General features: G+C 46.4%; 1 pseudogene; it reads left to right on the top strand.

Moving 5' to 3' along the window:
* The first annotated feature begins 635 nt into the window (after positions 1 to 635).
* LOC130863927 (claudin-7-like) lies at positions 636 to 9,497 on the top strand (annotated as a pseudogene).
* The last annotated feature ends 6,173 nt before the right edge of the window (positions 9,498 to 15,670 follow it).

Below are 15,670 nucleotides of genomic sequence, written 5' to 3'. Positions count from 1 at the left end.
CACAGTAAATACTTTACAAACAACCAGGAAGTTTGAGATCAGAGGGTTGAATTCATCAGCTTCTATGGAAGGATCTAGAAGGTGCTAATACCCCACTCCAGTGGTGCTCCCCAAAGTTCAAGAGCTAATCACTGAAGTCATGCTAATGGGGTACGGAAGCAAGTCAAGTTCTGGTCAGTGGCGCTGCTATCTAACAAGTGTTTTGAACAAGAGAGAGTTCATAGAGCGTGAGCAGAGAGGTCCTGGACTGTTCACTATGGCTCACTGTTAAAAGCACAGATGGAATATTAATGCAGCTTTGCCTGGTAAAATTCCCAAGGAACTTTATTCTTCTCCCCGCTCTTGTCTCCCTAATTTTCCCCTCTTGGACAAAATTTTCTTTTAATTCCAATTTTTATTTCCCTCCTATTTTGTGTTTATTAAGTGTCTTAGTTGTTTTTGCTTACTTGTGCCTAAAATACCCTATGGACAATTTAAAAGGAGGTAAGCTTTATTCTGGCCAGTGTTTCAGAGGGCTCAGTCCATCGTTACTCGGCCCTGTGCATTTAGGTGGAACATCATAGTAGCAGAAGTGAGTGGAAGAGGAGGCTGTTCACACTCAGGCAAACAGGAAGAAGAGTGGAGAAATTCACAGCATGGCGGACAGGAAGTGGATTGGAGAAGTGCACAACACAGTGGACAGGAAGCAGAGTGGAGGAGCGCACAACATGGTGGACAGGAAGTAGAGTGGAGGAGCACACAACACAGTGCACAGGAAGCAGAGTGGAGGAGGGTACAACATGGTGCACAGGAAGCAGAGTGGAGGAGGGTACAACATGGTGGACTGGAAGCAGAGTGGAGGAGCGTACAACACGGTGGACATGAAACAGTGGAATAGTTAAATCACTGCACACAAGAAACGGGAGAACAGAACAGATCACAACATAGCTTGCTAGATCAGCGTACATAATGGTGAACAGGAAACAATGAAGCCAAAATAAGAGGCCATAGCACCTAGGTACAACCCCCAAGGACAAGCTACCAGTGACCTGCTTCCTCCAGGGGCAAAACCATCTCACCCCTAGGGGAACAGTGAAAGCCCTGAAGCCAGAGTAGCTGCTTGACCAAGTTCCTGCAGAGCGGAGCCGTAGCTGTGCTTGTTGACCCGACACCTGCTTGACCAAGTTCCTGCAGAGCGGAGCCGTAGCTGTGCTTGTTGACCCAATACCTTTTCTTTTAGCTCAGATCTCTGTGTGTTACATCTTGAGGGCCTATTAGGGTAATGATTCACCCATGCAGTTTTCGAGAAAGTTGTTTTTGTGTCCCCTTGGAAAAGTCCTGAACGTGCTACCCCTGTTCCTTAGTAGACCCTTCTTGGGAGTTTCTCTGTGCCCCCACTCCCACAAGTCTGCCACGGTCTACCGATTCATTAGAACTTTGGATCCATTGATTAGGTCAGACCTCTGAGGACTTGTCACGGGAACACCCAACTTTACTGATTGCTTAGTTGTCAGTCGGTCGAATCAAATGAATTATCAAGAATAACCCCTATGTCTCCTGATTCCTGATTTCCTCTGTGTTGGTGGTTCTTTCTCTTTGAAGTGGTCAGTTTCTAACTTCTAGATTCCTTATCATCTTTTGTGACTCTCACTTTGTCTGGACACTTTGGTCTCTTATTTGTTTCTGATTTCTCACTGGAACTATCTTTTGTGACATTGTCCTCTTTCCTACCTCCCATTTCCCACTTACAGTCCTCTTAGGCCCTGGAGTGGCCAGGAGGTGACTGAAGAACCACCACCCACCTTGTTCTCATTTCTCTCACGTTCGTGGGCATATTTGCTCATAAAATCACCCCTAATTCCCCCTAGATCCTTCTGACAGACACGAGTTATTAAAAGGGAGGTTCAGGTACCCATGAGTGGGGTGACATCATGAAACCATCTAGGGAGCAAGTATCACACACCTGTGAGGCAGATGTGGTTCCTGTAAACAATCTGTGACATTTCGTAGCTGTTAGAGTTTGTATACGATAAGAGCCCGAGCTCACACAAGCTCATAGGCTACTGAGCCATCATATCCAGGTGACAGCTCAAGGCAGAATGTATGGAATGAAAAAAAAAAACAAGAAACCGCATGTTCAGTGTGGCAGGCAAAATGACTCCTACGTCTATTTTTTTTATCTCACAAAGTCCGGATCAGAACGTAAGTGACTTTTTTCCCACCAAAATATTCATATGCCTTTCTCTTGTTGATAAAAAAAAATAGCACAGATCCAATTTCAGGATGGCTCATTAAAACAATTTTAAAAATCACTTAAGCAATTAGCCAAGGAGAGGTCTTTTGAGTTAACAGCATGCCTGAACAATTTATGAGCTGGCTGAGTCCTGATTAAATTAATCAATCAAGAGTTAACTGTTTTAGCTTCCAACTTCACCCTGGATGCTCTTGGGTGAAATCGCCGGTGTTTGGCTCTGAAAGTCTGAAGTGAAGCAGGTCTCAGTCAGAGGCATGCCCTGCTGCCAGTTGGTATGAGTGGTCACTCCCAAGGAAGGGGCTCAGAAGAGTTCCAAGAGAGCAGGGAGGTCACACTCAGGGAGGGATAGGATCAGGACAGGCGGCTTGAGTAGAAACGGTGGGATGAGTGGATGGCAAAGGAAGGAGGAAGGACGGCAACACCAATGGCTGCCACTTTCATGAACACTGGGTACCAAGTACTAGGCGCTTTCCGCACACTGTAGCCATCATAGATCTCAATCATCCCAAAGAGCTACTAATATGTCATTCTACTGGAGCATCGCATTTCCCAGAGCGCTTCTGAGTGTCCCCTCAAGGTCATATTTGAAATCCCAACCTTCTGTGTCTTCTCTCTGGCAGTCACGGCCCTTGCATGTCCTGCGGGTCCTACAAATGGGATAATGGACTCGGGAGTTGCTGAAGAACTTGTGTGGGGTGAAAGAGCTGAAAATAGGGGGCCTGACTAGACACCTGTGTGGGCCACTGGTTTCTGTCCTTATTCTCCAGGATGCAGGGTGACTAGTGGGGGCACCCACTCCTCTCATGGCCTATTGGACACCAGCTCCATGTAGAGCTACATAATGTCCGCTCAGAGCCAGACTTGCAGACTTCCAGTATTGACCTCTGGGACAACTGCAGTGAGGGCTTTTGATGCTCTACATCTGCTTCTGGAATTTTCTGTCTCTCCGGTTTGAGTCAGTCACTTACCTTGCTTGAGTTTCAGTCTTCTCCAGAAGGAGTCTGTGGACTCACAGGGGCGGGGTGATCAGAGGTAGGGCAGGCAGAGCCTGGTTAAGGTGAGTCCATTGCTGTAACTAGGGTGAAGGTCCTCCTTGTACCCCTTCAAGGCTGTATGTGGGCATCCTAGGCCCAGGACCTCAGAATGTGGCTTTACCTGGAAACAGGTCTTTGAAGACTGTTTCTTTTCTGTTGCTGTGACCAAACACTAATTTAGGGGAGGAGTGGATTTATGTGACCTACCCGTCCAGGTGGCAGCCATCGTTAAGGGGATCAAGGCAGGACCCCAAGCCGAAGTCTGACTTCTAATCTCCCAGACTAAAAGCTTGTTTTTGTTGTTCAAGACTCCTAAACAGTGCCTTGTTATGGGAGAACTCACAAACATAAAGCTAGCAGGCGGCAGCAAAGTCACTTCTTTTCTGGGTTGTCTTTTCTGGTCCTCATTTCTGTAGTAAATTCCACCAGGCAGGACTGGTCTTGGGGTGTCATGATGCTAACAGCTATGGAGCCTTGGCACTACACTCAGGCCAGTGTTTCCCAGCAAACTACAAACAGCTGAAAGTCCAGCACATGTACTTGGAGCTTTACAACTCAGCCTTGGTCAGGAGAGCGCTTGACTTTCGTGTCAGAGGTAAACCAAGTGCATCTCACCCTGGGAGAACCAATACACACACACACCCTCCTTCTGACCAAGTTCTGGAATCCACAGGTCTTGCTCCTACCCACCCCCCCAGTCTTGTTTCTGTGAGACCCCAATAAACTGCACCCTTATAATTCTGCATGTTTCTGCCTTTGTCTTTAGTCTCACAGTTCCGTGGGTCAAGTCCTTGACACAGACTGGATTGTTCTCGAATTGTTCTGTACCTAAAGCAGCTTCCTGTGCTATCTCCTGTTGGCAGAGGCTGCTCATTAGTTCCTGCCTACCCAGATCTGAAGTAAACACACAGAAACTATGTTAATTGCAATACTGTTTGGCCAATAGCTTAAGTGTATTTCTGACTAACTCTTATATCTTAAATTAACCCGTTTTCATTATTTTATATTTTGCCACAAGGCTCTCACCAGCAAGGTTCCAGGGCATCTGTCTCCTGCGGCAGCTACATGGCATCTCACCGACTCCTGTCTAGCTCTACTCTGCCCTGTTGCAGGCCAAAATAGCTTCTTTATTCATTAACCAATAGAAGCAACACATATACAGAAGGACCTCCTACATCATCTTAACTCTCTCCTCCATAGAAAGTAGGTTGTGTGAAGGAGGAGCCTGCTTGTGTCCCTGAGCTATGCTAGTGCCTGGACCATGGCGAGCACCTTCCCACTGATAACACCTAGTAGTTAACTAACCTCTTCACAGTATTCGGAGAAATAGGTTTAAAGCAGCAGCTTCCTTCCCATCTTCCAACATTGTTTCCATCTGTTTCTAGAAGTGAGGTTCCCATCTTCCCTAATTCTGGGCAAAGTTTCTTTTGCATGCTTTCTCTCCAGACTCACTAGTGTGTTCCAGGCACTCGGCTCCATTTATCTCTTTTTGAGAATGACCCCAGCTATTGTCCTGAATTATCTCCTCAACTGGAAGTGCAGAGATGCCTCCCCTGCTTTCCCAATACCTGTGAACAACATCCGTTCACACTGAAGGTTGAGATGAGAAGGGTCCAGGTGACTCACTTGCACCTGAAAACTTTTTCTTTGGCTAAAAAATATAAGTGTGTCCATGGCAGTATGAGAAGTTATATTTTAAAATATACTAATATTCTTCATGTGGTGGTCCATACCTTTAATCCTAGACCTCCTTAAGCGGAAAGAGGTGAATTTCTGTGAGAGTAGTCTTAGGTATCTCGTGCTTACCCGGCAGCACCCTGATTGCACTGGGAAACCTCATTCAAAGACCGGCCCTGACTACGCAGGGTAGTAGTGTGGATTAGCACCCGCGTGAAGTTTGCTTACTGTCAAAGTCCGCTAACGGCAGTTCTCAGGATGTAGCCTGCTGTGGGGCATGTGTGCCTGGGACACAAGGGCGGAGCCTTGACAGTAGCAATGCCCCAAAACCCATTGAGAGTACAGGACATTTCCACTGGCAAATGACCAGGAAGCCCAGAGAGCACCTGTATGCTCCACTCATGGGCGAGCTTGAAATCAGTTCCAGGTGGAGCCAGAAGTTCTTAGGTCCCTTGTTCTACAGTTGATTTTACTCCGGTGGGCTCCCAGCAAGGTGTATGGCAATTCAGAGGTCAGCCTTTATTCACTGAATACTTTGGTTCTAATAAAAACCAAAGCATAAGGAGACCTTGGCTACAGTGATAGGTGAATATTTTATTTATGGGACTGCGTTCCCCCAAGGTGCTACGGCTGCAGCATAATAAAATACATGCTATGAATACCAAAATAGCAATTTAATAAGGCCACCCTGTAAAGCTGTAAGCGAGATGGATGATACAGGAGGGGACAGGGTTATTTATAAATGCGGGTAGACACTGGAGCAAATAGATTCTTCCCCGGGTGTGTTTTTGTCATGCACAAAGTATGCTGATGTGCACATATTTGTGTGTACATGTATGCGGATGTGTTTAGGGTAAGAAGGATTCCAGTCTGAGACACACAGAGCCAGCCCCATGTCTGAGGTGGAAACATGATCTTGAGGCCTTCCTCTCTCCTCCCAAGCAGAGACCTCTGTCTTCCCTGCCTCTTGCATCCAGCTCGTGCTCCCTGCCTCTTGCATCCAGCTCGTGTTCCCTGCCTCTTGCATCCAGCACCGTGCTCCCACACAGAGGTGTGCAGAACAGCCGTGGGTACCAACGGGAGCAAAGACTGCTGTTTCAATCTTTCAGGAAAGCAATGGAGGAGATGTATCAGGGGCTTTTAACATGTTTGTGCTGGGTTAAAGTAATTTCTTCCCAAGGTAATCTAACCCAGGAAAACAACCCAATGTATAAACCAATATTTCTGTACAAGCTTAGCATCCCTCCAGATCACTGATTAAATTGAACATTATTAGCAACCTACATTTCTAATAAGAGAATAATCAGAGACAACCATTGTACGAAATAGTGAGGTTCCCCAAAGGATCCTTACAAAGAGCTCTTAAAACCAGACAACTCCAAGGAAGTAGATTTTCAGAAGGTGATTTAAGGGATGCTTTCCTGGCACAGCCTTGTAGCTCTGTTGTAGAAAGCTTATGTAAACATGAACTCCCTAGGACCACATAGACTGGGTGTAATGTGTGAAATACAGGCAGGAGGATCAGAAGTTCAAAGTCACCCACATCCTAGCAAGTCTGAGACCAGCAGGAGCTACATGAGACGTATGCCACTACACCAAAACCAGGCCGCGCGTTCTCAGGAAGTCCTTCTCCCTGCAGGTGTGACAGGAACGGGGACAGCCAGGCCACACAGACTGTCTGCCTCAGATATTGTCACTGGCGCCTTAAGAAAAGACTTGAAGGGGGGGTGCAGACAGACTGGGAAGATGGCTCAGTAGTGGGGAACACTTGCTGAGTAACAATGAGTACGGCAGTGGGGGACCCACAGAACAAGCATCCTGCCCACACCTGTAACCTCAACTCTGAGAGGTCGGAGACAGCAAAGTCACGGGGGCTCGCTGGCTCCCAGCCTGACTGAGAAAACTCAAGTGGCATGCTCTAAGAGAGACCCTGCCTCAAAAGAATAGGTGGAGAGTGACAGAAAAGGACCCCTGGTGTTCTCTCTGGTCGCACAGAGGCATGCCTAGTCACACATGCGCACACACAAACACGTAATTAAAAACGAAACAAGACTTTTAAGATCACATTTAAGATTACAAATTAAAATACATGTGCTAAAAGAGGACTAAAATCTAAATATGAAAAAGCTTCTCATTTGGTGGCTTAGCTCTGAGTTGTGAATAACTTGCTTTATCTATTTCCTGCCCGTCCCAAATGTGGTTCAGCAGACGCCTTTCTTCTAAGGACAACATGGCAGTCCTTTAAAGTCTCGCTAGTGCTCAGTATGCAGGAGGTGGCTGTTCTCCTCCCCGTCTTGCTGTCATGGCCCCTTCTTCCATGTCACCGTTCTGCTGGGTGTTTGGTACAGTGGAACCCCCTCCCTTGCTATGCTGTACACACAGCACCAGGACCCAGCTGGGGGGGGGGGGTTTCAGGATGATGCAGGGATGATGCCTATGAGAGTGGGAGGCCAGGCAAGTCTGACACAGGACAGGACAGGCTGAAATGGCATCTGTCGTGGCTTTCTCGTGTGTGTAAGTTTAGAAGTGCGCTCCTATGTTGCTTGCTGGTGGTTTTTGTTTGTTTGTTTGATTGTTTTTAAACATTGAAATGAGTGAAACGCCAAAAAGTTTGCTGCAGGAAAAACAAGTTGCACATTTTTATCCCTCAAGACAGTCGGTGATTAACGTGATGCACAGACTGGGTGCCAGGGTTTATAAGAATCAAATTGCTGACCACCTGGAGCCCAGCAGATCCGAGTTGCTGTCTAGCCCTCAATGTCTGCCTCATGAGCTCGTGTTCCTTTAAGAGAACCCTGTAAACTGCCAGTGTGATATGGGCGGCAGGAGATGCATTTAAGTAGCAAGATTTTCATTTAGGCCTGATAACTGGTCGTCTAATATAATTTTACTGTTTGCAATTCTCAGCTTTCCCTGTTGCATTTGTAAAAACAAAACAAAGGAGGTTTGTGTTGCTTGACAGAAGGGGAATTTGCAAACAGATAAATGATGCCAACACTTAATGGTATCACCAAATCCTCCAAGCAGAAGATAATTGGATTTTTTCATGAATTTCACATATTTTTCCAAGTCAAGCGTTTGGAAGTTCACTCTGCTGGGGGTGAAGCCGCTGACCTTACTGTAGATGCTATTACAGATTCAGTTAAGAGGTCAGTATTGGAGATGGAGTGGGTTTTGTTTTCTGTTCCTGATTTTCAATGGGACCCCGCGTCGAACCGTGACCTCATGCATGCTAGGCAAGCGCTCTACCGCTGTTCTTGGTTTTAAAGTGATGCTATGCACCAACCTGACAAGGCGCAGAGTTGTCTTAGAGGAGATAGTCTCACTAAGGAAACGACAGAAGCTACATTTGGCTTTGGTTTTGGTTCATGCATATTGCATAATTAGATTTTAAAACGTTGTGTTAATCTGCCCATCAAATAACAGTGATCAGCATCAAAGATTCTAAGCGTCAGAGTAGACTATAAAATGTAGTGTTGCGGGGCCGGGGAGATAGCGTAGCAGTTAAGAGTATGTGCTGCTTTTGCAGAGGACCGGAGTACAGTTCCCAGCACCCATGCTGGGCAGCCCATACCACCTGCCTCTCCTGCTCCAGGGCTCTGATGCCCTGTTATGCCTTAGGCAACCACACATATGTGTCACACACATAGAGATACTAACATACATACACACACACAAAACTGTGCACCTGGTAATTCAACACTCAGCTCTGTCTGCCGCACACCGCAGCCTGGGGTTGGGGCACGCCTCCCCTTATATTTTCTGGAGGCCATGCCCTAAGAGCCCTCCACTCCCTGGGTAGTTTCTGAGCCTTCCAGGATTGCTTTTGTCTGGAACTCATGAGAATGGCCCTCCACCGGAGGGAATGATTTGTGTTTACTTCAGTTAAAATATGGAGTTATCCAACCAATATCCCTCCCACCCCGCTGTGGGTGACTTAAATCTAGATCCAGATTTTCTTCTGTTGCTCCTCCAGACTTTGTTTTATGTCAGGATGCCATCTTTTGAGATGGAAATGGCCAATTTGGGCCTAGGCTGCTGGGCTTTTGGGTGACCGTGCTTGGCTGGGTGGACCTGATGGTGAGCACTGCCATCCCAAGAGGGCAGAGAAGCTCAGATGCGGGTGACATCATCATGTAAGGTCGTGTAAGGACGGAGTGCATCACGAAGACTACTGACTTGAGGACCTGCAAAACCTAGGACTCAGTGCTCCTTCTGCGAGCCACCTTGCAGGCCACTCGAGCCCTAATGGTGGTGTCCCTGGTGTTGGGCTTCCTGGCCATGTTTGTCACCATGATGGGCATGAAGGGCACATGCTGTGGGGGTATGACAAGGCGAAGAAGGTCCTTTCATCCATGACTGGAGGCATCGTTTCCGTAGTGACAGGTCTTACCGCCTGGGTAGCACTCTCCTGGTTTGGTCATCACATTGTCACCGACCTTTATAACCCCTTGGCACCCATGAGTGTTAAGTGCAAGCTTGGTCCTGCCATCTATATCGACTAGGCAGGGTCTGCTATGTACCGTGCACCCCGTTTCTACCCCAAGTCATGAGCCAAATATGTGTGAATGTGGGTGCTGAGCCCATGGGCAAGGTGTGGAGCAAAGGCCCCTGGTCACTCCATCCCTGAACACCGTGTACAGCTCTCTGGTGGAGGTGGGGTTGGGTGAAGACAGCTAAAGGTTGGGGGTTGGGTGTGCTTTTTGTACAGTAACAAAAATTAAGTTTTGAAAAAATCAATCTTTTAAAATTGAGTGTTTGGAACTTGATGTGGATGCAAAAGTCTTTCGGCAGGGGAGATGGACTTCCTCTGCTGGCTGGCCAATGCTGATCAGACACCAAAACCACACAAACCTTTAGGGAATTGTTTTTTAGTTAACAATGCATTCAGTAATGATATGGAAGTCTTGTAAGTAAGTCCTCTAAATTTGGGAGAGGATTTTTTTTTCTAGATCATGTGTAAATCTTTAATCCTGAGAATCAGTGCCTGTAACACACATACGCGCGCATACACACACACACACACACATCTTCTTTTAGAATTTTTGACACTTCCAGGGAATTAAATTTATTCAAAGAAAGACTTGCAAATAAGGAAATAACAAATTTATCTCTCTACTGAAGTGAAGAAAGCGTGAAATAAAATGTAAAAAGAGCCGCACGCGAGCCTAGGACACTACACAAGCCTTCGTCTTGAAGCTCTGTTAAGTGGGCTTTGGAATGTTCTGAATCTTTGGATAGCACTCCGAATTTAACCAATTTGATTTTACTGGAAGAGTGTGAAATTGAGAAAGGTTAAGCTTTTGTAACATCTAAATTTGGCAAAACACTTAAACACATAGTAGAGGTAACTTACTTGGCAACTTTTGTCTTGCAAAGACCCTGTTGAAGGGAGGCAGTCTGAATAGGCTGTTCCTGTGTGGATATTTCAGCCGAAACGTTTATATTCCAGGCTCTGCGTGGAGCCTGTCCTCCACGTGGCACAATGTAGTCTGAGTCACTAGGTACTCTGTGCCTGTGCAGGGAGCATTTTTTTAAACATTTTAGCTTCTAGGTGTGCCTCAGTATAGAACATGTAGTTGACACGTGAGCTCTCGGTTCAAATCCTTGTGTAACAAATAAACAAATGTCCATAGAAGAAAAGTCAAAGATGCCAATGATTTCAAATTGAATTCCAAATGAAAGTTTGAAGATCACAGACCATCCTGTGAAAACATTTAATGTAGGAAGACCACACAGAAGAAAGGCCCCAAATCTCTCCTCAGAAGAGGGACAGCACATATACAGGTGTGCCTATATTATAGGTAGATAGAACAAACTGGTCTAAAGATGTGAATACGTACCAAAAATAATATTTTTTATTATTTTTAATGCTCTAATCAGCATAAAGGGATGCTTCTGAAATTTGGCTTCAGTGTGCCTAGATATCTGTTCTTCCTAAAGAAAACTTCTTTGTTAAAGTTCTTAAGACCGGCAGGAGTGGTAGTGCTCGCTCTTAATCCCAGCACTAGGAGACAGAGGCAGGTGGATCTCTCTTAGTTCAATGCCAGCCTGGTCTACAAAGAGGGTTCTAGAACAGCCAGAGCTGTCACACAAAGAGACCCTGTCTTGCCCTCTACCCCCGCTGGCAAAAAAAAAAAAAAAAAAAAAGTTTTAAAGACAGAAGTAAGTTGTAGATCCATCAGTGAGGGGAAGAAATCAATTTTCAGTCAATCATCACTAATTTTGAATTAGCTTCTGTATTCATTGCTTTTCCTGGGGCTGAGTCAAAAGACCCTGCCAAAGGCAGCATGAGGGGGGAAGATTTAGTTCATCTCACAGTTTGTGAGCACAGTCCATCACGGGGTGTGTGTGTGTGTGTGTGTGTGTGTGTGTGTGTGTGTGTGTGTGTGAAAGGCACAGTCCCTCCACCATCGTCTGCGCTCCTACTCTTGGGCTCGGACAAGCTCTGACATCCTGAGCTCTGTGTCAGCAGCTTGGCCTTCTCCAGTGAGCAGCTTGCTGCGGCCGTCCAGGGCGAGCCCAGCCAGGCTTGTGACACAGAATGGTGAGCTTTATGCATGTTGCCCCTCTTTTTTTTTTTTAACTTTCTGAAAATGGGAATCATCATGTTCATCTTTCCTTCCTTCCTTCCTTCCTTCCTTCCTTCCTTCCTTCCTTCCTTCCTTCCTTCCTTCCTTCCTTCCTTCCTTCTACTGTTTGTTCATCCATAATTTTCCCACATGCAGACGTTAAGGGTCCTGGGGAAAGGGAGAAAGAGAGAGAGCCCCATGCTTGAGAAACCCAGGTAGCTTAGAGCCTACAGACAGGGTGGGGTAGCTCCCACTGGCACTTTCCTCTCTGTCCACCTCATCCTGCCTGCTGCTGCTTCTTGTTCACCTCAGGGCTGCAGCTCCGTCCTTTGATCCCTCCTCTAAGGCAATATAATGTCAACTCTGGATGCTGAGAAGCTGGTAAGGCCACCAGGTGTCCTGTCCACCTGTGCCCTTGGTGGGGCTGTTTTTTACACCCTGGAGTGTTGATTCCCACAGTCCAGAGTGGGGCAGAAGCATGGGAGACACCCTTCTCCCTGCAGGGTGTACTTGCTGGTTACTCTGGGCATGTCCTAAACAAAGCCATAATCCTTCTTCATCTAGGTACACACATTGTCCCCCAACTTGCCATCCACAAGGCTGCACCAACCTAGCTCCTTTCTTCTACCCAAGTGGAGGCTCTTTCCCTTCCCTGCTTCTTGAGACCACTTTGATTCCTGTGCCCTGGTCCCAGAAGGCCAGTGTTCTGCAATTTCACACTAGTCAATATCATCTCGGGAAACACGCAAAACCCTGCAGTGTTAGCCACTAAAAATTTAAATAAAATGCATTAAAAATAGGAATTTTAAGAGAAAGGGGAGAGGGAAGTGGGAATATAAAGACTACAGGACAGGCTGAACAGACCCAGCACTGACTCTGTGTATCCCACCAAAAGAGGTGGTAAAGACAGGCTGGCAAGGAGTTGGAGTGTGCCGTCACTGCTTACTCAGAGAAACCGGGTTCCACAGCCCCACGTGCACTTTACCCCACGAGAAGGAGCAGTGGCGCGATGAGAACCTGTTTGCCTCTTGCACGAACAGGTATAGCCCTATGTGTGCACGCACCCGTGTAATTTCTTTGTATGAATCCCGGGCTGCCGAGTAGCCTCAGCCCAGGGCAGGGGCTTCTGTTCGGATTCGCTAATTCTCTATGAGCAGCACGTGAGCAGCAGGAGGAGGGACGAGGAGACAACACCAAATCAAACCCCAAGTGCAAACCCAGTCCAACCCAGCTGCAGTCCTGAAATCATGCCCAAGCTCAAGTGCATGGGCAAGTTGCAGTCTGATGCAGCAACCCAAGTCCTGCATCACCCCAGGACCCGCAGCACCCCAAGCTCTGCAGCACCCCCAGCTCTGCAGAACCCCAGCTCTGTAGCACCCCCAGCTCTGCAGCACCCCCAGCTCTGCAGCACCCCAGGACCTGCAGCTTGTTTCATTCCTTTCTTCGTTTAAAGAAAATTTAAAGTTATTTTAAAGAACCTTCCTTTAATTTTATTGATCATTTTCCTAAATGTCACTAATGCTCTGCCTTGCCATTTCTTAAGCACCTATCACCTGTTAGCCCTAACTTTTATTTATTTATGTATTATTTATTTTTTTATTTTTATTTTTTACTGATTTTTTTGAGCTCTACATTTTTCTCTGCTCCTCTCCCTGCCTCTCCTTTTCCCATCAACCCTCTCCCATGATCCTCATGCTCCCAGTTTACTCAGGAGATCTTGTCTTTTTCTACTTCCCATGTAGATTAGATCCATGTATGTCTCTCTTAGGGTCCTCATTGTTGTCCAGGTTCTCTGAGATTGTAAATTGTAAGCTGGTTTTCTTTGCTTTATGTCTGAAAGCCACTTATGAGTGAGTACATGTGATATTTATCTTTCTGGGTCTGGGTTACCTCACTCAGTATGATGTTTTCTAGCTCCATCCATTTGCCTGCAAATTTCAAAATGTCATTATTTTTCTCTGCTGTGTAGTACTCCATTGTGTAAATGTACCACATTTTCCTTATCCATTCTTCAGTCGAGGGGCATTTAGGTTGTTTCCAGGTTCTGGCTATGACAAGCAGTGCTGCTATGAACACAGTTGAGCACATGTCTTTGTGGTATGATTGAACATCCTTTAGGTATATACCCAAAAGTGATATTGCTGGGTCTTGAGGAAGGTTGTTTCCTAATTTTCTGAGAAATCGCCATATTGATATCCAAAGGTAGCCCTAACTTTTTACAGTAATGTTGAAGAGCCAATCATTTGCTCTCACGTGAAAGGAAAGCGGGGTGGAGTTTAAATAATGCGAGTACACAGAGAAGCCTGGAGTGTATCGGGTGTTCTGGCTTCCCAGCCCTGGCTCCTAAGTTCTCTGTCGCAACACCCACATGTGTGAGAAGAGTGATGTCACTGACTAGAAGGTTAATGGACTCCGGGATCTCCAGAAGAGTGCAATAAATGAGCAAATTAAAGCTACGACAGAGACCGTGTGCGTACCATTTTGTATCACAGGATGCTCTGACAAGGTGAAGAGGAACACGTGCTTGATAGCAGCCTCAACAGGAGACACAGTGGCCCAGGGAGCTTGGAAACCAAGGTAGGAAAGTTTTGGCAAAAATGAAGAGGAGACAGAAGGATCCGGTGAAAAGAAGGATTCCACTTTGTGTATATAAGATTTGCAACCAAGGTGTGATGGTTAGTCTTCACTGTCAGCTTGACAGCATTTAGAATCACCATGGCAACATCTCTGGGCATGACTGTGGGGGGTTTCCAGAGTGGGTTAACTGACAGGGGAAGACTCAATCTGAATGTGGGTCATACCACCCTCTGGTCTAAGAGCGTGAACTGAATTAAAAGGAGAAGGCTCAGCAAAGAAAAGATGGATCAGGCAGGCCTGCTGACATCACTTCAATTCCTGAAACCCAGGCAAAGATGGAGAGACTCAGCTCTCCAAAGGTGGCCTCTGACCTCCACACACATGCCAAGGCACATGCACCCACATACATGGACATCGCACACACTGCAGTAACAAAAGAGAGAAATGTGGACTGGACCCCAGCACTCATCGTTCTGGGGTTCTTCGATGTGTATTCAGCACGGCAAGCTGCCTCCCACTCTTGCCATCACGCCTCCCTCATCATGCTGGACAGGCTCCTAGAATTGCGAGTCAAAATGAATTCTTTCTTCCTTCAGTTGCCTTTGGTGCTTTGTCACGCTCACGACAAAAGCAACAATATACAACTTTGAAAACATTTGCTTTGCTCTGAAAGTGATGTCTAAGTAAGCTTAGGATTGGGCTCTGAATGGATCACCGAGTTCACAGCTCCGAAGACCCTCTAGCGTTCTGAAAAATGCCAATCTCTGTCACAGTCCTGAAGATGGACTGTACCCTTCATCTCCCTTTCCAGGGAGTGTGCTGTCGCCATTTTCATCACCTGAGGGACCCTAGGAGACAGTTTGGGGCCATGCAACATTTACAAGACAAATTTCTTTTCCACCATGCCATCAAGCAACCTCATGGCCAATTCCCCCCTACAGTCTGAATTACTATGATACCCAAGCCATTTCTTAAAATGAAGTTTTAAATTATTTAAGTAATACCGTGTGTGTGTGTGTGTGTGTGTGTTGTGGCTTGCGAGTGCCGTGGCATAAGAGGGTAATTTGCAGGAGTCAATGCTCAGCTTCCGCCTTGTTGAGGCGGGGTCTCTCTCATTTCTGCTGCTGCGCTGTGAACTCCAGGCTCCGGGTGACTGACCTATCTCCACCTTTTATCTCACAGTAGGCGGGGGGATCACAGACGAGGACGTGTGCTTGATGTTTTACATGAACTCGGTGATCAGACTTCTTCCCTACTGTCCAAAAAGGAAATAAAGCAATCATTTCTTCCTTTCCCTCACTGAATGGGCCCGATGTCATGTGATGGAGGCAAACCTCCATCTGAAACTCTGAGCTCATCCTTTTTATTTTTCCTGGAGTCTTCTTTTGTATCTGCTGACTTCCACTTGCTCCTTCTTTATCCTTTGTCATGTTGTAGCTGAGTTGGGGGACTTGGTTTACTCATTTGTGTTTTTAAATCAATACGCAGTTTCTGCTCTAAATAATATCAAGAAATAGATTTTCCTTTTGGCAAGAGAGCAAAATGTGATTTGTTCTCTGTGTATTTGACTATAAAGA

The sequence above is a fragment of the Chionomys nivalis genome, chromosome 21 (genome assembly GCF_950005125.1).
Source record: "Chionomys nivalis chromosome 21, mChiNiv1.1, whole genome shotgun sequence".
NCBI lineage: Eukaryota > Metazoa > Chordata > Mammalia > Rodentia > Cricetidae > Chionomys > Chionomys nivalis.
The sequence above is the reverse complement of the archived record's forward strand: the minus strand, read 5'-3'. Positions and strand labels throughout refer to the sequence as shown.